We start from the raw sequence: 25830 nt of genomic DNA on the forward strand, positions 1-25830 counted from the left end.
ATGCTCTGACATTTTACCATTCACATTCTTTCCTTCCCTCCCTTCTCTCCCCACTCTCCAAGAAGACAGGTAATACAACATAGGTTGTACCATGCTATTATACAATGCACAATGCATAATTTCATCATATTGTGAAAGAAGACACATATTGCTTACAATAGAGACAAATTCTTGGAGGAAATGCAGTGAAGAATGGCATGTTTCAACCTCCATTCAGACTTTGTCAGTTCCTTCTATGGAAATGGATAGTCTTTTTTTCCTATGAGTCCCTTGGAGTTGTCCTAGATCCTTGCATTGCTAATAACTAAGACATTTATAGTTGATTGTCATACACTATTGCTTTACTGTATACAATGATCTCCTGTTTTTACTACTTCATTTTGCACCATTTTATATATGTCTTTCCAGGTTTTTTGTTTTTTTTTTTATGATCATCTTGTCACTCCTAATGGCACAATAGTCTTCTATGACAATCACATACCACAACTTCTTCAGACATTCCCAAATTGATAGAAATCCCTTCAATTTCCAGTTCTTTGCTACCCTAAAAAGAGCAGCTATAAATGTTTGCATAAGTAGGTCCTTTTCTCCTATCTTTCATCTCTTTTGGTTACAAATCTTATAGTGGATCAAAGGGCATGCACAGTTTTATGCCCCTTTGGGGATGGTCCTAAATTGCTCTCCAGATTGGTTGTGTCACTTCACAGCTCCTCCCACTGTGTATTGGTGTCCCAGTTTTCCCATATCCCCTCCAACATCGATCATTTTCCTTTTTTGTCATATTAGTCAATCTAATAGGTATGAAGTGGCACCTCAGAGTTGTTTTAATTTGTATTTCTCTAACTAATAATGATTTGAAGCATTTTTATTTGACTATAGATAGTTTTACTTTTTTCATCTGAGAATTGCCCATTCATATCCTTTGATCACATGTCAATGGGAGAATTCTTTGTATTCTTATGAATTTGACTCAGTCCTTTTTCAGAGACACTTGCTATACAAATTATTCCCAGTTTATTGTTTCCTTTCTAATCTAAGTTGTGTTGATTTTGGTTGGGGAAACCCTTTTTAATTTAATTTAGTCAAAGTTATCTATTTTACATTTCATAATGTTCTCTATGTCTTCTTCAGACATAAATTCTTCTCTTATCTATAGATCTGATAGGTAAATTATTCTATGCTCCTCTATTTGTTCATGGTTTCACTCTTTATTTCTAAATCATTAATTCATTTTTACTTTACTTTGGTATATGGTGGGAAGTGTTGGTCTGTGACTACTTTCTGCCATACTGCTTTCCAGTTTTCCCAGCAGTTTTTGACTAATAGTGAATTCTTTTTCCGAATGCTTGGGTTTTGGGGTTTGTAAAACACCAGGTTTCTATGGTCATTTATTACTATGTATACTACTATTTATTGAGTGCCTAATCTAGTCCACTGATCTATCACTCTAATTCTTAGCCAATAACAGATTGTTTTTATGGTTACTGCTTTATAATACAGTTTGAGATCTATTGTAGCTAAGCCACCTTCCTTCATTTTTTTCATTAATTCCTTTGATATTGTTGACCTTTTGTTCTTCCAGAGGAATTTATTATTATTTTCTCTAGTTCTATGTAATAATTTTTGGTAGTTTGATTGGCATGGCACTGAATAGGTAAATAAGGTAGAATTGTCTTTTATTATATAGTTCAGCCTATCTATAAGCAATTAATGTTTTTCCAATTGTTTTAGATGACTTTATTTGTGTGTAAAGTGTTTTGTGGTTGTGATCTATTTTTTTGTAGTGCTATATACATGTCAGGAGAGGCAACTGTAATGAAGTAATCACAGATGGCTGATTTTGCAACCAGGAAGAGCCAAGTTTAAGTCTCACCTTTGACCCATATTGGCTGTGTCCAAGTCATTATTTAACCCCTGAGTGCTCTATGCAACTCTCTATAAGAAGATAAATTGAAGAGAAGATCCCTACCTGCATTGCTGGAGGGATTTCTTCATCTGGGAGAAATCTCATGTCCAGTCCATATCCTTATGCAAATATTACCTATTATTAACTCAATAAAAGTATCATTCATTAATAGGAGGTAAAAGGGCTTCTTGGAGGCAGGTTGTATGATAGCTGAAAGAAACCTACTGAGAAAATCTGGAAATATTAGTTTGGTGATTAAGAACTAGACCCCTAAAGCTCTATAAATATATATCTTCAATTCTTTTAGCCAAAATAATGAGTTCCTAAACTCATTAGCAGGGAGGACAGCTATAGTACTATAAAGAATGCCTTGCTAATAGTTAAAACTAGGACTTGAGTTCCATGGTCACCAACTACTGGACTCCTGCTGGAACTCAATGGTACCTCCTCAATTGTTGTCCCTGATCAGCAGCCCCTCTCTCCTAGCCAGGAGTTGGATCACACATTTATTAGAGTTAAAAAGGAAGTAGATATCTAAATCCTCTACTCTGGAGGTTCTTCAACTTTTTGTATATCATGGATCCCTTGAACAATCTGGTGAACCTCTTCTCAGAATAACATTTTTGGAATAAGATGGACTTCTTAGAATAATATTTTAAATAGCTAAAGGAAATGCTAAATTTCAGTTAGCAATTAGGGAAATAAGATGTAACTTTTTCCCTGAGTTCACAGACCCCACCTAAAATTCTAAAACTGTCTTTAGTCTAGCCTCTTAATTTTAAAAAAGAAGTAATGGAGTCCCAGAAAAGATCATAGGTTCATCTGTCTTGAATTAGGTCAATGCTGATGATAGAAAGACCTCAGTAGTCATCTAGTCTTGTCTCCTCATTTTACGGTTGAAGAAATTGAGGACCAGAGAGATTAAGTGATTGGTCAATTGAGATAATAATTGTAAAGCAATTAGCATAGTGCCTGGAACATATTAAGTACCATAATAAATATTAGCTATTATTACCCCAAATTAATCAGAGGCGAAACTTAAACCCAAGTCCTCTGATTGAACAATGCTCTTTTCACTGCAGCATGATAAAATCCATAGTTGTGCTGGTAAGGAGTAGACTTGGAATTTAAAAACAGTTCTTCCAAATTTAAATCCAATATTTTCTTTAAAATAATAAACCACAGTCATTTCCTGCTCTATCACTACCATTCTTTTGCTGTCCCTTGAAACAAAGAAAAAAAATGAAACAAAAGCAATGAACAGAGCACTATATCTGATAGTATATACAACATTCTATACCCATAGTCCCCCACTTGTCCAGCAGAAGGAACAGAGGTACATTTCTTCATCTCTTCTCTTAAGCCAATTGGTTATTAAAATTATACATCATTAATTTTCTTTTTTTGTTGTTGTTTCTTTCATGTGTTCTTTTATGTGGTTAAAGTTACTATGAATGTTTTTTTTCCTGGTCTGCTTACTTCACTATGTATCTGTCTGTAAAAGTCTTCCTATTTTTCTCCTAATTTACAATATCCATTAGTTTGTACAATGAAATAATATTCCACCACTTGCAGCCATTCCTGAGCTGATTGACATTCACTTGGTTTCCAGTCCTTTGCTCACACACACACACACAAAGTGCTTCTATGAACATTTTTTATATATGGGATCTTTCTTTCTGTCTTTGACCTTTTTGGTATGCATGCCTAGCAGTGGGGCCTTCCGGTCAAGGGACATGAACAGTATGATGATATTTTTCAAATAATTCAAAATTGTTTTCCAGAATGGTCAGAATCAATTCATGGCTCTACCGACAATGTATTGTTAGTGTGCTGGTCATCCCCCAGCCTACTGATGTCAACAATTTCCATGTTTTATCATCACTGACAGTCTTAGTGAAGTTTAAGGTTTTAAAAGCTTTAGTAGGTTAAAACTACACTAAGACTTTTGGCATATCTTGTACATAAACCCATGTGGATAGCTTGCAACTTCAGGTTGTTAACCTCAGGTCTACTGATCTCATTCTTATCCCTTCATTTAAGCACCATCGTGACCACCCTTTAAGGTCCACCATCACCTCCTTCTGAGTTACTGAATTCTAAGTCGATTCTCTGACCACAGTCCTCCGACCTTCCACATCATTCTCTGGGTCTCTCCCTTATCTCTGCCTCTGCTTCTTTCTCTCTCTCCCTTCTTTGCCCTCATTGTGATATCCAGTCTAGCCTCCTGATTCTCCCTGTCCTTCACTTCCTTTGATTTTCCCTGACCTCCTGTTGAGCCTGAATTTCACTTGCAGTCAGACCAGCAATTGCTCAAGTGAAATTTTCCCCTTGCAGACATGCAAGTCCCCATCACTCAATGAAAGCCACAGCTGTTCTGGAACAGAAAATGACCTGGGCAGTTGCTATGGCAGCAAAGAAATGTCAGCAGTACAATCGAGCAAGAGAAGCTACACCCACCTCAGAAAGGCAAACAGTAAACACTGCCCTGTCTGTGGGCGTTTGGTAAATGGAAAACCCTGATGGGGTCTTCCATTAATCTGAGTTTTACCTTAAGTGTGGAGACAGCAGGATGGAGCCAGGGTCACTATGAATCTGACCATAATTGGTCATTTTGCTTATGGGGATGGCCAAAGCTGGGTTATGATGTCAGAAGAAGCAGTAAAAGGGAGAGTTTGGGAATCTGAATCAGGAGAATCTGGGTTTAGATTTTGCCTCTGATACCTAATAGCTAGGTATCATTCTTTTTTTTTAATTATTTTGAAATTTTTTTATTTAATTAATTTAGAATATTTTTTCCATGGTTACAAGATTCATGTTCTTTCCCTCCTCTTCCCTCCTCCGTAGCTGATACGCAATTCCACTGGGTTTTACATGTGTCACTGATCAAGACCTATTTCCATATTATTGATGTTTTCACTAGGGTGATCATTTAGAGTCTATATAGCTAGCTATTATTCTTGACCCTTTTTGCTAATCCTCCATCTCCATCCTCTCACTCTCATCCACATGCCCCATCCCCATTCAACTCTAGTCAAGTCCCATTGATTCTCCTTTCACAACATCTCTGATAAAGCCCTCTTTCTCTCCTGTCATACTATCACCCACTCCTTGAGAGATGCCCTCAACACACAGACTGCTGCAACAGCCTTTTGGGTTGGTTTCTCTGCTTCCATTCTCTCCCCACTGCGGTCCATCTTCCACTCCACTGTCAAAATCATCATCTTAAAACACAAGTCTGACTTACAATCCCTTTATTGTGTAAACTCCTATGGCTCCCTAGTACCTTCAGGATCAAACATAAAATCCTCTGTTTGTCTTGTATAAGCTAATCTCCTCCTAACTTCCTAGTTTTCATGCATTATCCATGTGTGCCCAAACCACACAATTAATGGACAATTCATGGGTCATGCTCCACACTTTATCACATCTGTGGCTTTGCTTGTCAGATTTCCTACACCCCAAACGCTTTTCTCCATCTTTATTGCAACCTTCCTCATCAGATGGCACATCTTCAGGGAAGCTTTCTCCTTGCTGATATCCCCTCTCAGTCATTTCTCATGGCATTTAGCTACCTTTACATTTGTAAAGCATACATTTGCATTAGATCCACCTTTCTAGACATCTAAGCTGTATGCAGTTTAATGGAGCCAACCTGGGAAAGAAAGGAACAGCTGAGGCCATTTGCACTGTAGAAGGACCACTGTTCCCACCCACACAAGGAAGCTGCCTGAGGTCAGTGGATTTAAAAGGGAGAAGCACACAATCCTTCCCCAGGGTAAGTGAGGAGAGCGGTCACGGAGCCCTGGTGCTCTTCTGGAACATTGACCCGCTAGGGGAGAGGGAGAAAATGACTAAATGAAGTAAGAAAGCATTTCAGGCAGAGGAGACTGAGCTTGCAGGCAGCCGTTGTCTTGGTGACCTGAGGATATTCCCCCTGTTTGCGTTGTTTGTTCTCTACTGTTTGTGCTGCTCCCCTGGGAAGGCAGCCAGGAGAGTAAGCAGTGTGTGTGTGTGTGTGTGTGTGTGTGTGTGTGTGTGTTTCCCATCTCCTCGGCCATCTCCTGCATTGTGATCATGCTGGCATGCAGCACCAGAATTGAGTCACGGCCATATGACAGGAGCAAATCTGTGATGAGTCTGTAATTCATACTTAGCAGGTAGACCTGTATCTGATTAATTGCGCTGGGATGCTTCCCCCTTCCTGAGGGGCATGCCTGATTTGATCGGGTCTCAGACCTGACATTTGAAAACAAGAGTCATATCAGCTTTATATATTTCCCTTAGTTACCTACCAAAATGTTTTTCTTAGGGTTTTTGGTGTATTTTTTTTTTCTCAGTCTATATTTCTTGTGTTCAGGAAGAAATCTGAGAAGGGGGAATTGATTCAGGGAAAGAACTATCTGTTTCCCCTGCTTCTAAAAACCTTGGAAGGATACCTTCTCTGACTGGTATTAGGATAATCATTATCTGTGACCCAGCAAGCCTGATCAGCGTAGGGTCACCTACCTTTTCTCTGTGGTCATCCACAGATGACTCCTTAGGGAGGAGCCAAGAGAGGCTGGAGAATATGGTCCATAGGCTAGAGGCCAATCCATCATCTGGGATTGAGCCAATATTTTTTCTCAGATGGTATCAAAGGAGTGGCCTCAGCACCATCCTCTGCCCAGAGAGAGGAAGTGATAGAAAGAGAAAATTTTTGTGTTGGATTTTAAAGCCCCAATTAACCGAGACTGTGATGAGAAACCAAAGTCACAAGTGCCCTTTGAAAGAAAAATGTCAGATTCCCAAAGTAATAGTAAAAGACCATGGTTTCTCATAACGAGTGAAGGAAAAATGTTTAACTCACTCTGGGAAATTTAATTTCATGTCTCCAAATGGATAGTATTGGCATCATTTTGTTTTGTGGGATACCCATCACTTTAATTATAAGGCAACTGTTCTCTATTGAAGCACATGGTTACTATTATGAAATCGGAAGATAATTGTTTGCTTATTTCTGTGTTCTTAACCACAGCCTTATAATAGGATATTAAAACTGTAAGTAATACAGTAATTAATTTTTAAAATGTTTGTTGATTTAAAATTCTAAGTCATTTCTGGATTCTTGTAGCTAAGAACTAGTTTATAAGCAATGTGGGGAGGGAATAGAGAGCCAGTCACCACGCCAGGACAATCTCAGTTTAAGTCCCACTTCTAATACATACTGGCTGGGTGACTGTCTTGGTGCTCTAGGTAAGTTACAGAGAAGGTGCTGACCTGCATTTCCTCACCCAGGAACTCTCTGTACTAGGAAATTCTCAGGTACAATCCCTTATCCATACAAGCCCATATACCTAACTTGAGGTTTTAGAGAAGAGGAGAGGGAGAAACCATGGCAACCAGAATCCAGAAAGAACTAATCAGCCTGGGAACCTCAGCGGATCATCCCTTTTTATCAGCAAAACAAAAGAAGCAGCAACAGGAGGTACCAAGAATGAGTTGAGTATAGAAGAGAGAGATAGAGAGCCCTGTGGCAATATTACTTATGGTGGGTGGATAGGAGAGGAAGTCCAGATTGATTGGGAAACCTCTGAACCTATAATGCTGCATAGATAAATAAGAGACTTCTTCAGATTCTGAGAAACTTGCTTGAGAAACATGGAGAAGGTTTGAGAGAGATGTGAAAATGAAGGTGAATTTGTGAATGGGGGACTGAAGACTTCCCTAGAGAGGTAGAAAGAAATTGACCTGTTCCTTGACTTTCCAGTGCCTGTAACCCCAGAGTCTACGAAAAGTGATTTCTGGTGATATTGCTCTCTCCTTTTTCTAGCTGCTATTATCTTAGTCCAAAATCAAAGAGCTTATTTACTCAGATATATTCTATAGTCTATCCTAATATGCATGATCTCATCCATTTCTGTTTACTGCTTACTTTGATAATGAATTTTGCCAGATGAACAGATTATCCTTTCTATAATCGGTGTTTGGTGTTATTTTCCCCATTAGAACAACCAAGGAAAGTGCCTCTTTTATTTTTGAATCCCTAAAAGAAAGCATCTTAAGCCTAGACTCTAGATGTTTAACATGTAACTGTAGATAGCTGTAATTCTAGCTCAATGAGTCTTGGAGATAAGAGAGAGGAGAGATCGTCTGGCCACTAGGGTCCTGGATCCTTCTTGCCTCTCCCTCTGTGAGGCTACTGGCAGTACAGACTCCATTCTCCATCTCCTACTTCCCACAAAGAAGGGAAATCACACCATCCCCTAGAGACAGGGTGGACTAAATCCCAGGTCAGATTTCTAGCCAGGCCATACTCAGACCAGCCCACACTTATATTTACATTAGGCAGCCACTTAACCACACCTATATGGCTCAGGGGTGAGGAGGGGTAAGGAAAGTCTGGCTACATAAAATTAATTGATTGGATAAAGTGATTGGGCAACAAGTACCACCTTCCAGACTTTATCCCAAGGAAGTCTTTGCCTTGAGGAAGCTGTAAATTTAATCCAAATTTGCAGACAATAGAACATGAAGAAAAACATCAAAGGATACAGTCAAAATGGTCTATTTCTGTTAAGTCATAGGATCATGGTTTCCAGCTGGAAGGGGCATTGAAGGCCATATAGTTGAACCCCTTTGTTTAACTTGATGAAGGTCACAGAGTTGGCATGTCTCAGAGACAGAATTTGAACTTGGATCTTTGGACATCAAATTCAGCCTTTTCCCCCCCATTCTATCATGCTGCTTTTTAGTCCATCAACAGGTATTTCTTAAGCCCCTGTTATATGTTAAGCCCTATGCTATGTGCTGAAGATAAAAAGTAAGGCAGTACTTGGCTTCAAGGAACTTAAATTCTGGTAGGATAAACAAGAATGCATGTTGGTATATAGAGAATATAATGTTATTTTGGGAGTGTGAGGGCATCAGTTGATGAGGAAATTGATGATTTACCCAAAGTCACTCTACTAGTGAGGAGCAAATTTTTTTTTAAATTATAATATTTTCCTCCCAATTACATTTAAAATTTTTTAGCATTTACAATTTTTTTTGAGTCTCAAATTGCCTTCTTCCTTCTCCTCCCCCTGAACGAAATGGTAAGCAATCTGATACAGATTTTATATGTGCAATCATATAAAACATTTTCCCATTTTAATCTTTTTTGTGGACAGATACTAAAAAAAATTAAGAAAGAAAGTTTGCTTTGGTCTGGATTCAGACTCCATCAGTTGTTTTTTTTTTTTCTTTCTGGAAACAGATGGCATTTTTCATCATGAGTTCTTTAAGGTTATTTGATCATTGTGTTGCTGAGAATAGCTAAGTTGTTCACAGAAGTTCATCATATAATATTACTGTTACTGTGTACAATGCTCTCTTGGTTCTTCTTACTTCACTCTACATCAGTTTGGGTAAGTTTTTCCATGTTTTTTGAAATCTTCTACTCCTCATTTTTTAATACCACAGTAGTATTCCATTACAATCATATACTACAACTTACTCAGCTATTCCCCAATTGATGGGTAGTCCTTTACTTTCCAATTCTATGCCACCACAAAAGGAGCTGCTTTAAAATGTTTTGTACATATAGACCCTTTTCCTTTTTTAAAAAATCTCTTTGGGAGACAAACCTAGTAATGGTAATGCTAGGTCAAAGGGTACACATGATTTTATAATTTTTTGGACATATATCCAAATTGCTCTCCAGAATGGTTGAATTAGTCCACAACTCTCCAATAGTGTCTCAAATTTTTTGTATGTCCTCCAACTTTTGTTATTTTCCTTTTCTGTTATAATAGCCCAGCTAATAGATATGGGGTGATACCTCAGAATATTTAATTAATTTGCATTTTTCTAATAGTGATTTACAGCATTTTTTTCCACATGACTATAGATAGCTTCAATTACATTGTGAAATGCCTGTTCATATCCTTTAACTATCAATTGAGGAATGACTTGTATTGTTATATGTTTGGGTCATTTCTCCATGTATTTGAGAAATGAGGCCTTTATTAAAAAGACTTGTTATAAAAGGGTTGTTTTTTTTACCATTGTGATTACTGCATATTATCTTCCCCCTATCATGTACCCCTACTCTCCTTATCCTACTCTCTCTTCTTTCATTCTGTTAATCCTTAGAAGTGTTTTGCTTCTGACCTTTGCCAATCCCAATTTGTTCTCTCTTCTATCACCCTCCCCTCCTTATCTCCTACTTTCCTGTAGGGTAAGGTAGATTTCTATACCCACTTGAGTTTATACATTCTTCCCTCTTTGAAACAATTCTGAAGAGAGTAAGGTTCAATCATTTCCCTCTCCACTTCCCCCATCTTCCCCTCCACAGTAAAAGCTATTTTATGCCCCTATTATTGAAATAATTTGCCCCATTCTACCTCACTCTTCCCCCCTCTCCCAACATATTCCTCTTTCACACCACTTCATTTTATTTTTTTAAATCATCCTATCATATTCAACTCATACCCTTGTCCACTGTCTATATACACTCCTTCTAAGAATGGTCTAAGAATGGTCTAAGAATGAAAAAGTTCTTAGAAGTTACAAGTACCATCTTCCCATATAGGGATATAAACAGTTTAGCCTTACTGAATCTCTTATGATTTCTCTTTCTTGTTTACCTTTTTATATATCTCTTCAATCTTATAATTGAGAGACAAAATATCTATTCAGTTTTGTTCTTTTCATCAGGAATGCTTGAAAGTCCTCTTTCATTGAATATCCATTTTTCTCCCTGAAGTATTATAATCAGTTTGGCTGGGTAGGGGATTCTTGTTTGTGTTCCTAGCTTCTTTGCCCTTTGGAATATCATATACCAAGCCCTATGATTCTTTAAATGGAAAAGTTACTAAGTCTTATGTTAACCTGACTGTGGCTCCATGATATTTGAATTGTTTCTTTTTGGCTGGTTGCTTGCAATATTTTCTCTTTGACTGGGGAGTTCTGAAATTTGACTATAACATTCCTATGAGTTTTCATTTTGGAATCTCTTTCAGGAGGTGATTGGTTGTTGTTTTTTTTTTTTCAATTTCTATTTTATTCTCTGATTCTAGAGTATCAGGGCGATATAAGCTCTTTTATTAATAATGGCTTGTAGATAGTCCAGTATTTCTTAGATTATCTCTCCTGGATCTATTTTTCCACATTCATTGTTTTTCCAATGAGATATTTCATATTTTCTTCTATTTTTTCATTCTTTTTGACTTTTTATGGAGTTTTATTCTTCAGTGGATTTTTGTGTCTTTTACCGATTGACCTGTTCTATCTTTTAAAATATTATTTTCTTTGGTAATTTTTTGTGCCTCCTTTACCAAGATGCCAACTATTTTTCATGATTTTTCTGTGTCACTATCATTTCTTTTCCCAGTTTTCTACCTTTCTTATTTGATTTTTAAAGTCCTTTTTTATTTCCTTCAGTCATTCTTCTTGGAATTTAGACTAATTCATGTTTTTCTTAGAGGCTTTGAATGTAGTAGTATTGACTTTGTCATCTTCCAAGTTTGTGTTTTGGTCTTCTCTATCTCCAAAATAACTTTATACACTGAATTTGCTGTTTACTTATTTTCCAGCCTTTCTCTTGTCTTAAAAACCGTTACAGGTCCCCTGCTCTCATTTGGCCACAAGAGCTAGTGCATACTAGTGCTCCTTCTTGGTTTGGACTGCTCCTAGGACCATGAGCTGGATCTGAGTTGAGGCAATGCAACATGGTCCTGTTCCCATATCCTGCAAAGGGATCCTTACAATCTTCTTCTGACTAGTTGTTTGGCCTGCTTACTATCTGTGGCTGAGAGCTCAGGAAGCCTTGGTGGCTGATTCAGCCACCCTCATGGTCTGTGCTGGTTTGCTGGGGTGGGATCAGCCTTGGGACACTGGTCTGCACTCCACTCCCTCTGAGGTGCAGCAGACCCCTCTTGCCAACCTTTAAAGTTATGTTGGACTGAACAATTTTTCCACCCCATCCTTTTCTGGGTTCTGCCACTTCAAAATTAATTTTGGAGCATGATGTCAAAGTTCTTTGGAGAATCATTTGATAAAGATCGGGAAGGTCTACTTGCCTTCTCTCCTATCTTGGCTCTGCCCCATACACAAATTTTAACCCAGGTCCTCTGACTCCAAATTTGGTACTCTTTCTACTGGATCATACTGTCTTTGTAGTACAGTGCAAAGAGACCCATCTCTAACCCAACTAAAATAAGAAGTTGAAATCTTCCCCCAATTAATTTTTTTAAGCCACCCATCAAACACAACTAAGACTGATCCTTTCAACTAAAATGATCTTGCTTCCCATCTGAGGGAAACGTAATTTAATTGAGAAAACTGAGGATTTTATTTTAGAGGACTTAAGGATTATTCCCTAGATCTGCTCTTTATTATCTATAAAACGAAGCCATTTGATGTCTATGGACTTCCATTTCCTCATCTGTCAAGGAGATCACTTTAATGAGAGAGACAAGGTATAAACAAGTATGTACAAACAAGACTGACATGGGATAAATTGTAAGTAATTGACAGACAGAAGGCACAAACATTACGACAGATCAGTCAAAGCTTCTGGTAGAAAGTGGGATTTTAGCTCTGGCTAAAAGCACACCATGGGATCTAGGAGGTAGCGATGAGAAGGGAAAGAATTCTGGACCTCAGGGGCAGTCAGAGAAAATCCACAAAATTGCAATAGAGGGTGAGCAAAGTTTAAGACTGGAAAGATAGGAAGGAGCCAGGTTATAAAAGGCTTTAAATGGCAGATGATCTTATGTTTGATCTTGGAGGTTTTAGGGAGACACTGGAATCTATTGAACAGAGAGTGACATGGTCAAACATGCACTTTAAAGAAGATTAATTTGACAGCTGAATGCAGGATGGTTTGCAATAAGAAAAGATTTAAGACAGAGACTAACCATCAGACTATTGCTACAGTTCAAACATGAGAGATGAGGGCTAGCCTGTACTAGGATTGCAGTAGTGTCAGAAGAGAGAAGCTGGAATATTCAAGAGATGTTACCAAGGTAAGAACAAGCCTTGGATATAGGAGGTGAGAGAGTGAGGAGTTGAGGATGACACCTACCTAGGTTGCCGGTCAGTCAGTAAATATGTATTAAATGTCTACTATGTATAGGCCAACCACTAAGCATGCAAAGTCTGCTATATAAAAGGCAAAAGACAATCCCTGATCTCAAGGAACTCACAGAATAAGAGGGAAGACAACATGCAAACAACTATGTTCAAGCACACTATAAACAAGATCAATTGGAAATAATCAACAGAGCCACTTAATCTCTCTTGCCTTAATTCACTGGAGAAGGAAATGACAAACTACACCAGTGTCTTTGCCAAGAAAACTCCATAGACAGTATGGTCCATGGGGCCAGGAAGAGTCAGAAATGACTGAACAACAACCACAATCAACAGAGAAGGCATTAGAATGAAGAAGGATAGGGAATAGGGTTAGAAATAGTTGTAAGCCTAAATGACTACAAGTTGCCATTGAGAGTCAGAAGAAAGCAGGAACAAAAGAGATTTAGAAGTGTTTGTAGGAGAATAACAGGATCAGAGGAGTATCCTGAATATCTAAAAACAAGAGAGTATCAGAAGTGTCTGATTAATAGTGTCAAAGGCAGCAGGGAGGTCTAGAAGGGAAGGATTAAGGGAAAAGTGATTAGATTTGGTAGAAGAACCAAAGGGTCCAGGAATTGGTCATCATGGTGAAATTGGACAGGATTTGTGGCTGTAAAGCAGAGGGAAAGGTAGAATGACAACAGACTGTCATCAGATAAGGGAATATCAGAGTTCATGAACATGAAGTATTATATTTGTGGATGATGACAAGATAAAAAAATGTGACTGCTTCTATGTGTAGATGAGGAATGGAAGAATAGGCCATGTGAAGTGAATAAGGGGAAGAACTGAGCAATTAAGATGTTTGGAGCATTATCAACATGTGGAAGTTTCCTAATATGAGATCAGGAAGAGAAAGTTGTGATCCAAGTTCTAGAACTGTTGAGGACAGAAAGGGAGTGGATGGATAGACAATATTTTGGGTGATAGATATGGATTGAGTGAACCTCAAAGTAGAGGTTACTGAGTGATGGTGGCAGAGGGAGAGACTGAAAAAAGCAATGAGGAGCAAGAAGTATTACAAACCTTCCCTTCCTCCCCCCCACACTCTATCTTTAGCTTAGGTGGATGTTGAGAGAATGAGTGAAAATGCAACCAGTGCTGAAAAGAGATGCTAGGGATGTTGTGTCATCAGGGATTTTAGTGTTTATTATAAGAGTTCAGATAGGTATCAATATTCCTAGGGGTCTACCCTGGGCATAATGGATAAGAATGCCAAAACTGGAATCAGGAATCTTTGGCCTCAAATACTAGCTGTGTGACCTTAATCCTATTTGCCTCAGTTTCTTCATCTGTAAAATGAGTTGGAAAAGGAAATGGCAAAGCACTCCAATGTCTTTGACAAGAAAACCCCAAATGGGTGACAAAGAGTTAGACACAAGTAAAAAATACTAAGCAACAGCAGAGACTTCTTGGGGATTTAGGCTGTTCATTCAGGAGACCAATGAAGAAAGCTGAGGGGATGGCATTTCCTTCCTCACACCAGAAGACAGAAAAAACCCAGGTGAAGAGAATAAAGTTCTTCTCTTAGCCAGAAGATAAGAGATGGGCACTTAGAGGTGTTCTTCTCCATATTATTGTTTCTTTCTCCTAATGTATTCTGTATTGAGTCTTTCTGAAACTCAGATTTGGAAGGAAATTCTTTGTTCTCTTGGCCAATAGTGTTGGCATTTCTGCCTTACCAGGACCTGGTCCATGTTTATAACTTCAGGCCCTTTTCCCCTCAGTAATTCTGACAGTGACACCTGTTTCCTCACAGAACTGTCTAGACCACTTAGAGTAATAGGGATACTTTCCAGGATAAAGTACAGCTTTATAGGGGCAGGACAATAGCCCTGATATGAGGACAAATTAGCCCAGACAACTGCAAAATGATTCTCTCCGCTTTTCTTGGTTTTTTGTTTTTTGTTTTTTTTTTTCTGTGTGTATGTTTAAATATAAAACAAAATTTTAGGGACCTTTTTTGAGAAATATAAGTACTAAATGGCTGAGTCATCTTTATTATCTGTGTGTAATCATGCTCTCTGGGTGAGCAAGTACCTTAGTTTTCTATCTCCATGCGTCATTGCTCAGGAGCTATGTCTTATGCTCAGGGATAGGGCAACATTTTCAGCTACGTTAATTAAGCCCTCTCTTCTTCATCTTCCTCCTTTTTCTACTCTCCTCTCTCCTCTTTGCCCTTCTTTTTCTTCAAATAATAAACATGGAAACATGGAAAGCAAAAAAAAAGATGTAGAAAATCAGTTAAGGACCAAAGGGAAGGATTGCCTTGCCACTTGAAGGGCTCAGTGGAGATTAGATAATATCAATGTAAAGAGTGGAACCAGGTGGCATAGTTGTGTGATTTCTACCAATACTACTTAAAAGCAGAGAAATACCATGTTTAAGAGTGAGAAGGAAGATAGTAACAGTAGCCCAGGATTGAAGTTTGACAGGGCCTGAGTGGTGATAGACAAAGGGTAGTATTTGTTCTAGGATCTCAGTAACATCTCATGCTGGAGACCTGCAAGTGTTCGGTGCTCTCCAAGTGATCTGATCCAGGGCAAAGTTTGATTACTTCCCCACCCCCCAACCTCCCCATTCCTTCTGAGCTTTGAAAAATCTGAGCAACAGTGGAGGCTGCTGGACTGGACCAAGATCAGCTAGTTCTACTAGATCAGAGTCACAGAGCAGCAGACTCACCTTAAGTTTGCTACCCCATTCTGTTCCTGGAGTCTGAGCTCCACTGCTACTGCTTGCTTATAGACTTGCTCCTCTATAGGCATACTTCCTCGCACCTGAGACCCCTGAGGTGGGGCTGGGATAGACCCCCCTCCTCAGACCATGCTGGATCTGTGATCCAGGACTAGGTAGTAGACAACAAAATTGCCCGTTCACACCTGTCCCTGTTGTGGCACCCCATATGGGTCTGGGGACCTTTCTTGCCCCAGTTCACAGCCTTTTCCTGGGCAATAGTCTATCCTGAAGAATATCATGCTTTATACCAAACCCTGTCCCCAGCGTCCAAGGACCTCATTGTCTGTCCCCCTGTATTAATCTGGGCTGGAAAATGACTCACTGTATCTTTTTCTGGATTGTCCCAACAAGCTTTGGGCTGGTGCATTTTTTGCATGTGTTTGGAGAAATTTGGCAGGGAGCTCTTCACTGTATTGTTTGCTGCAACTCTACCACCTTGGCTCACTGATAAGAGAGGATATTGAAAGAGTCAAGGGACTGAAGAGTAGAGAACAGTTTAGTGATTGATGTTGGTCAAAATCTTGCCAGTGGCCCAGAATGAATTTATATCTTGCCAGGTCAGCAAAACCTTTACCAATTGCAATTGTTCAGTCGTTCAGTTGTGTCACACTCTTTGTGACCCCATAGACCAGGGGGTCCCCAAACTATGGCCCGTGGGCCACATATGGCCCCCTGAGGCCATTTATCCAGCCCCCCCACTGCCCTTCTGGAAGGGACACCTCTTTCATTGGTGGTCAGTGAGAGGAGCACAGGCTGTTTCTGCATCCTGTGCTCCTGGAGTGTGGCATCACTCAAGTACAGTACTACTTCCAGTAACATAATCCTTTGCGTAGCGCCTTGTTCTGAGAGTAACTGAATGAGAATGAGGCACCATGCAAAGGATTATGTGGCTGCACAATGGAAGATGTCAGCATGGTGAGCAACGGTCTGGGGGAGGGGATTCTGCACTGTGTATATTGCTGCCTGGTGTAGTGGTGGTGATGATTATAGGGGCCATTATGTTGTGCATCATCTGGGGGAGTATGGGGGCCATTGTACTCTGTAGTAATGTGAGGAGAGACTTTTGGGCAAAGGGAGGTTATAGGCGCCATTATGTTGTGCATCTGGGGGAGTATGGTTGCCATTGTACTGTGTGGGGGAAGTGAGGCATGTGTTTTTCGTATTATGGTCTATAATTACAGATTCATAAATATGGACTGCAAGAGGAAACACACTAGTGTTGTGCCTTCTTTTTTCCTGCCGTGAAATCTGATCGCATGGGTAATGTGTGAGTTCACGATCGCAGTGTGGTTTGCACAGGGTAGTATGAACTGGAAAGGTGGTGGAGGAACTGGCTCTGTAATTGTGCTGGTTCCTGCACCAATGTGAGCCTGAGGTAAAAGTGGAGTTCTATTGATATGGCCACTGGTAAGGCTGAAATGATGTGGACTGGGAAGGCTGCATTGATGGACACAAATCAGACTGCGTTGATGGGCAGACAATTTCAGGAATTTCTGTCTGAGCTAAATATTGCCTACGAAGATGTTCTGTACCATACAGAAGTCCGTTGGCTGAGTCAAGGGAGAGTTTTGAGACATTTCTATGACTTACTTCCAAAGATTATAGCTTTTATGCTTTCAAAAAACAAAGACGTACCAGAGCTCAATGATACAGAATGGAAATGGCACCTCATCTTTCTGACAGATATAACAGAACTCCTCAACAGTTTCAATGTGCAACTTCAAGGAAAAGGGAAGCTCATCTGTGATATGCAATCACATGTAAAAGCACTTGAAGTAAAATTAGGCCTCCTTATCAAACAAGTGAAGGAGGAAAATTTCTGCCATCTCCCCTTATCTCAAAATCTATTACTAGAAAAACCCTTGATTGTATTCCCAAAAGAAAATGTGTGGATTCACTGGAAAAGTTGCAAAAGGAGTTACAATTCAGATTTAAAGAGCTTCGTCTCCATGAACAGGACATACAGCTTTTCCATAACCCATTTTCTATTGACATTGAAAATGTGGATGCAAGGATATAATTTACCAAATGGAACTGGATGAACCACAGAATTGTGACTCTCTGAAAGATGCATTCAAGTCAAGCAGCTTGCCTAATTTCTATGCATCTCTCCCATCTGAGACATATCCTAATCTCAGGAACCATGCACTTAAAATGGCAACCATCTTTGGCAGCACTTATGTCTGTGAACAGTCTTTTTCCAGAATGAAACATCTGAAATCTCCAACCAGATCTAGATTAACTAATGCACACTTGCATTACTTGTTACGGCTAACAGTGACAAATATGGAACCAGACATTGACCATCTCATTAGCCAAAAGTAGGCCCATAGTTCCCATTGAAATACTGGTCAGGTTGTTGATTTAAATTTACTTGTTCTTTATTTTAAATATTGTATTTGTTCCTGTTGTGTTTTTTTTTTACTTTAAAATAAGATATGTGCAGTGTGCATAGGGATTTGTTCACAGGTTGTTGTTTTTTTTTTATAGTCTGGCCCTCCAATGGTCTGAGGGACTGTAAACTTGCCCCCTGTGTAAAAAGTTTGGGGACCCCTGCTAGAGACCATAACACCAGGCCCTTCTGTCCTCCAATCTCTCCCCAAGTCTGTCCAAGCTCATGTACATTGCTTCCATAATAGTATCTATCCATCTCATCCACTGCTGGTCCCTTCCCCTTTTGTCTTCAATCTTTCCCAACATCAAGGTCTTTTACAATGAGTCCTGTCTTTTCATTATGTAGTCAATGTATTTAAGCTTTAGCTTCCTTTTCTGATCTTTCAATTGTATAAATGGATATTTTGAACCTTTGACTTCATTCCCTGGAAGTCCTTGGTATTTCACAGAATTCCCTATAATCTCTCCTGCATCTCCACATTGGTGAAATCACATTGTTGGCATTTAACTGGCAATAATGCCTCCCAAGTCCTCTTTTTTTGCATGATGTAGCATCAGCAGTGATGGTGGAAAGGTGGAGAAAATTTGAAAATGGCTAGCTAGCCATGGGCACGTGGTTTTTATTTTGTAGTCTCTTTATTCCTTGATTTCTAATGATCCTTAATAAACCTCATAAATATAATATTTTTATTATTAGAGATTAAATTAAAATTTTACACAATGAACTGTTAATTTCTGTAAGTATTGACTGATTTGATCTTGCTGTCCAAGAGACTCTCAAAAGACTTTTCCGGTGGGGTAGCTAGGTGACTCAGTGGATAGTGAGCCAAGCCTGGACATGGGACATCCTGGGTTCAGTGACCTCAGATACTTCCTAGCTGTGTGACTTTGGGCAAGTCACTTAATTTTCATCATTGCTCTTCCCAATATATAGTATTGACTCAAAGATGGAAGGTAAGGATATTTTTTAAAAAAAAAGTCTTCTCTAGTACCACAATTTGAAAGTGTCATTTCTGTGGCACTTTCCTCATAGTCCAACTCTGACAGCTATATATTGCTATTGGGAAAACCCTATTACACACCTGTAAGTAGTAGTGTACAAGAGACAACTTTTATCAGGTTATGGGAACCAAAGATCCAGTTTTCCTCAGAAATCAGCAAATACTAAAAATAAGGGACTGATTTATTATTTTGTTGATTATCTAGACTTAAGAAAATAATAGCACAAATTTCAGATTAAATTTTAAAATGTGATACATAGAGGCAGAGTCAAGATGGCAGGGTAGAGGCAGCAAAAAAGTTCAGACCTCTGAAAACCCTTCCTTACCAATTACAAACTAAATGCTCATGGGGGACTGAAAATCAAACCTAACAACAAGACAGAGCCAAGGAACCCTCCTGCTGGACTCAACTTAAAAGATACACCCCAAAGATCAGAATTCAAGAATACTCCAGTTTAAGGGGAAGGAAGCTGTAAGGTCCTGGGACCACTCCCCAACCTAGAGCACTAAGTCTCAAGCGGCAGCTAGAACCTCTGGGCAAGCAAAGGCACTGGTCTTGAGGGAGTACCTTGGAGGCAAACCTGTGCCAGGTTCAGAGCATCCAACACAAGCAGTGAGGAATCATCTAGAGAAGAAACGCAGACCGTAGAGTGGGGACCCTAGTTGCAGCAGCAGAGACACTCCATATTTCCAAAAAGAAAAATCCTGGACATCATACTACAGGAAATTATCCAAGAAAACTGCACCGATATTCTAGAACAAGAGGGAAAAGTGGAGATTGAAAGAATCCACACATCACCTCCTGTACTTAATCCCCAACTGACAACACCCAGGAATGTTATAGCCAAATTCAAGAACTATCAGACCAAGGAAAAAATATTACAAGCTGCTAAGAAGAAGTCATGCAGATACCATGGAACTACAGTGAGGATAACACAGGATCTGGCTGCATCTACACTGAAGAACCGAAAGGCCTAGAATATGATATTCCAGAAAGCAAGGGAACTAGGTCTACAATCAAGAATCTATTACCCAGCAAAACTGAGTATATTCTTACAGGGAAAAGTATGGTCATTTAACAAAATAGAAGAATTCCAAGCATTTGTAAAGAAAAGACCAGACCTAAACAGAAAATTTGATGCCCAAGCACAGAACTCAAGAGAATCATCAAAAGATAATTAAGAAAGGGGGGGGGGAAGAAAAACAAAACCAAAAAAACCTTTTTTTCAAAGAGACCCAATAACTTAAAATGATATGTATCCCTATAAGAAAAGAGGTCATTGATAACTTAAAAATTATCACCTGGGCAGCTAGAAGAATTACACTTAGAGGGAACAGTGATAAACTGTATAGGATGATATGCTAAGACATAAATATGTATATCTGTTGTATATATAGAGAGCTCAATTAGAGCTAAAAAAAAGGTTAATACTAAAAGAAATGGGAAAAGAAACAAAAGGAGGTAAATTCATATGTCACAAAGACGTTCATGGTGGGAGGGGAGAGAACATCAATACACCAAAAGGGTAAAGAGGTTGGAGATAGGAAATACTCAACTCTTACGTGCATTGAAATTGACTCAAAGAAGGAAGAACAATCAAATACATTGGGGCAGAGAATAGATTTGCGCCCTATAAGGAAGAAGAAGGGTAACAAATGGACTGGTGAGAAGGGAAGCAGTACAAGGGAGGGAGAGGGTGGGGGATAGTATAAAAAGACTGCAAAGAAAATAAGAGGGGAATAAGAAGGGAGGATAGAAAGGGAAGTAGAATAAGGGTGGAAATTAGGGGGACTGATTGAAAACAAAACATTGGAGTAGAAGGAAATAGTGAAAGAAGAAAAGGCAGGACCAGGAGTAGAAATCAAAACACTAGGAAATACACAGCTGGTAATCATAACTCTGAATGTGAATGGAATGAACTCACCCATAAAACGCAAGTGAATAGCAGAGTGGATTAGAAACCAAAACCCTACCATATGCTGTCTACAAGAAACACAAACGAGGAAGGTAGATACGCATAGGGTCAAAATAAGAGGATGGAGCCAAATCTATTGGGCATCAACTGATAAAAAGAAGGCAGGAGTCACAATCATGATATCTGACAAAGCCAAAGTAAAAATAGATCTAGTCAAAAGAGATAGGGAAAGTAATTACATCCTGATAAAAGGCAGTATAGACAGTGAGGAAATATCAGTACTCAACATGTATGCACCAAAAGGCATAGCATCCACCTTTCTAAAGGAGAAACTAGTGAAGCTCAAGGATGAAATAGATAGAAAAACTATACTAGTGGGAGACCTGAACCTTCCTCTATCCAAACTAGATAAATCAAACCAAAAAATAAATTTAAAAAGAGGTAATAGAAGTGAATGAAATCTTAGAAAAATTAGAGTTAGTAAATATATGGAGAAAAATAAATAGGGACAAAAAGGAATACATCTTCTTTTCAGCAGCACATGGTACATTCACAAAGATTGATCATGTATCAGTGCATAAAAACAGTGCAAACAAATGCAAAAGAGCAGAAATAATAAATGCAATCTTCTCAGATCACAATGCAATGAAAATAATAATTAGTAAAGGTAAATGGAGAGGCAAATCAAAAATTAATTGGAAATTAAACAATACAATTCTCCAAAATCAGTGAGTTAAAGAACAAATTGTAGAAACAATTAAAAATTCATTGAAGAAAATGACAATGATGAGATGTCCTTTCAAAATCTATGGGATGCAGCCAAAGCAGTACTCAGGGAGAAATTCATATCCTTGAGTTCATATATTAACAAATTAGAGATAGCAGAGGTCAATGTATTGGGCAAGCAAATTAAAAAACCAGAAAGTGAAAAAATTAAAAATCTTCTGATGAAAACTAAATTAGAAATCCTAAAAATCAAAGGAGAAACTAATAAAATTGAAAGTCAAAAAACTATTGATTTAATAAATAAGACTAGAAGCAGGTAGTTTGAAAAAACAAATAAAATAGACAAAGTACTGGTCAATCTAATTTTAAAAAAAGGAAAGAAGAAAATCAAATTGATATTAGACAAGATGAAAAGGGAGACCTCACCTCTAATGAAGAGGAAATTAAGGCAATCATTAAAATTATTATGCCCAATTATATGGCAATAAATATGGCAATCTAGGTGATATGGATGAATATTTACAAAAATATTAATTGTCTAAACTAACAGATGAAGAAATAGACTACCTTAACAACCCCATATCAGGAAAAGAAATTGGACAGCCATCAAAGAACTCCCTAACAAAGAATTCCCAGGTCCAGATGGATTCACAAATTAATTCTATCAAACATTCAAAGAACAACTAATCACAATATTATACAAACTATTTGACAGAATAAGCAAAGAAAGAGTTCTAACAAATTCCTTTTACGACACAAATATGGTACTGATTTCAAAGCCAGGCAGGTCAAAAACAGATAAAGAAAACTATAGACCAACCTCCTTAATAAATATAGATGCAAAAATCTTAAATAGGATACTAGACTCCAGCAAATCACAAGGGTTATTCACTATGACCAGGTAGGATTTATACCAGGAAGGCAAGGATGGTTCAATTTTAGGAAAACCATCCACATAATTGACCATATTAACAAGCAAACTGACAAAAATCACATGATTATCTCAATAGATGCAGAAAAAGCCTTTGACAAAATACAACACTCATTCCTATTGAAAACACTAGAAAACATAGGAATAGAAGGGCCTTTCCTAAAAATAATAAGCAGTCTATATCTAAAACCATCAGCAAACATCATCTGCAAAGGAGACAAACTAGAAGCCTTCCCAATATGATCAGGAGTGAAACAAGGATGCCCATTATCACCTTCATTATTTAACATTATGCTAGAAATACTAGCTGTGGCAATTAGAGAAGAAAAAGAAATTGAAAGTATTAAAATCGGTAGTGAGGAGACCAAACTATCACTCTTTGCAGATGATATGATGGTCTACTTAAAGAATCCTAGAGAATCAACCAAAAAGCTAGTTGAAATAATTGACAACTTTAGCAAAGTTGTAGGATACAAAATAAACCCACATAAATCATCAGCATTTCTATATATTTCCAACAATCTCAGCAGCAAGAATTAGAAAGAGAAATTCCATTTAAAATCACCCTAGGCAATATAAAATCCTTAAGAATCTATCTCCCAAGATAAACAGAGGAACTATATGAACACAACTACAAAACACTCTCCACACAATTAAAACGAGATCTAAACAATTGGAAAAACATCAACTGTTCATGGGTAGGATGAGCTAAAATAATAAAAATGACAATCCTACCCAAATTAATTGACTTATTTAGTGCCATACCCATTGAATTACCAAAAAACTTTTTTACTGAATTAGAAAAAACCATAACAACGTTCATTTGGAATAACAAAATATCAAGCATATACTGGGAAATCATGAAAAAAAAAAGTAAAGGAAGGAGGACTTGCAGTCCCAGATCTCAAATTATACTAACAAGCAATGGTCATCAAAACAATTTGGTACTGGCTAAGGGACAGAAAGGAGGATCAGTGGAATAGACTTGGGGTAAGTGACCTCAGCAAGACAGTCTATGATAAGCCCAAAGATCCCAGCTTTTGGGACAAAACCCACTATTTGATAAAAACTGCTGGGAAAACTGGAAGACAGTGTGGGAGAGATGAGGTTTGCATCAACACTTCACACCCTACACCAAGATAAACTCAGAATGAGTGAATGACTTAAATATAAAGAAGGAAACTACAAGCAAATTAGATGAACACAGAATAGTATACATTGTCAGATCTTTGGGAAAGGAAAGACTTTAAAAGCAAGCAAGAGGTAGAAAAAAATCACAAAATGTCAAATCAATAATTTTGATTACACCAAATTAAAAAGTTTTTATACAAACAAAACCAATGTAACTAAAATTAGAAGGGAAGCAACAAATTGGGAAACAATCTTCATAACAAAAACCTCTGACAAAGGTCTAATTACTCAAATTTATAAAGAACTAAACCAATTGTACAAAAAATTAAGCTATTTTCCAATTGATAAAGGGGCAAGGGACATGAATAGGCAATTTTCAGTTAAAGAAATCAAAACTATTAATAAGCATATGAAAAAATGTTCTAAATCTCTTATAATCAGAGAGATGCAAATCAAAACAACTCTGAGGTAACACCTCACACATAGCAGATTGGCTAACATGACAGCAAAGGAAAGTGATGAATGCTGGAGGGGATGTGGCAAAATCGGGACATTAATGTATTGCTGGTGGAATTGTGATTTGGTCCAACCATTCTAGAGGGCAATTTGGAACTATGCCCAAAGGGCACTAAAAGACTGTCTGCCCTTTGATCCAGTCATAGCACTGCTGGGTTTGTACCCCAAAGAGATAATAAGGAAAAAGACTTGAACAAGAATATTTATAGCTGTGCTCTTTGTGGTAGCAAAAAATTGGAAAATGAGTGGATGCCCTTTAATTGGGGAATGGCCAAATAAATTGTGGTATATGTTGGTGATGGAATACTATTGTGCTCAAAGGAATAATAAAGTGGAGGAATTCCATGGGAACTGGAACGACCTCCAGGAAGTGATGCAGAGTGAAGGGAGCAGAACCAGGAGAACATTGTACACAGAGACTGATACACTGTGGTACAATCGAATGTAATAGACTTCTCCATTAGTGGCAATGCAGTGATCCTCAACAATCTGGAGTGATCAACGAGAAAGAACACTATCCACATTCAGAGGAAAAACTGTGGGAGTAGAAACACAGAAGAAAAACAACTGCTTGAATACATGGGTTGAGGGGATATGGTTGGTGATGTAGACTCTAAATGAATATCCTTATGCAAACACCAATAACATGGAAATAGGTTCTGATCAAGGACACGTGTAATACCCAGTGGATTTGCATGTTGTGTACAGGAAGGGTGGGGTAAGGGGAGGGAAGGAAATAATATGATTCTTGTAACCAAGGAATAATGTTCTAAATTGACTAAATAAATTAATTTTAAAAAATAAAAAATAAATAAAATGTGATGCATACCCCATCACTTCTCATACAAGTGGTTGACCATTTCCCAGCACATCCTACTATAAGTTATAACGAATGTGCAAGCATGGGGGATAGCCCTGGAGTCTGTCAGATTTGGGTTCAGATCCTGCCTCTCATATTTGCTAACTGTGTGACCATATATTTCTGTGAACCTTAGGAAACAATCTGAGACTATCAATTAGAGATGGGTTTGAGTTATATGAGTGGATCAAGTTCCTACAGTGATAAAATCAAGCCCTTGATGAGATCTTAAGTTGTAAAGGTAGAGAATGAGAGCTGTAGTACTGGGCCAGTGCCAAAGACCTGAAAGATAAGCAAATGGTGCAAACTGTCACAGATCAATTTGGGAGAATATTTAGCCAATCCAGATGTTTGTCACCAATAGTCTCAAAATGTGCTCAGTTTACTAAATATTAGATCTAAGTCAGGCCAGTGTATCTTACTTAGGTTATTCCTTGCCATAAAGTATTTCCCTATTGAGTTATTTGTTTGGTATGTTATTTGGTCTCTTTTCATTTAAGTCCAACACTTTATGACCTGTTTTGGGATTTTCTTGGTGAAAATGTTAAAATATTTCAGTTCCTTCTCAGTTCATTTTACAGATGAGGAAACTGAAGCAAAGAGAATGAAGTGAC

Source organism: Monodelphis domestica, chromosome 1, assembly GCF_027887165.1.
Source record: "Monodelphis domestica isolate mMonDom1 chromosome 1, mMonDom1.pri, whole genome shotgun sequence".
NCBI classification, from domain to species: domain Eukaryota; kingdom Metazoa; phylum Chordata; class Mammalia; order Didelphimorphia; family Didelphidae; genus Monodelphis; species Monodelphis domestica.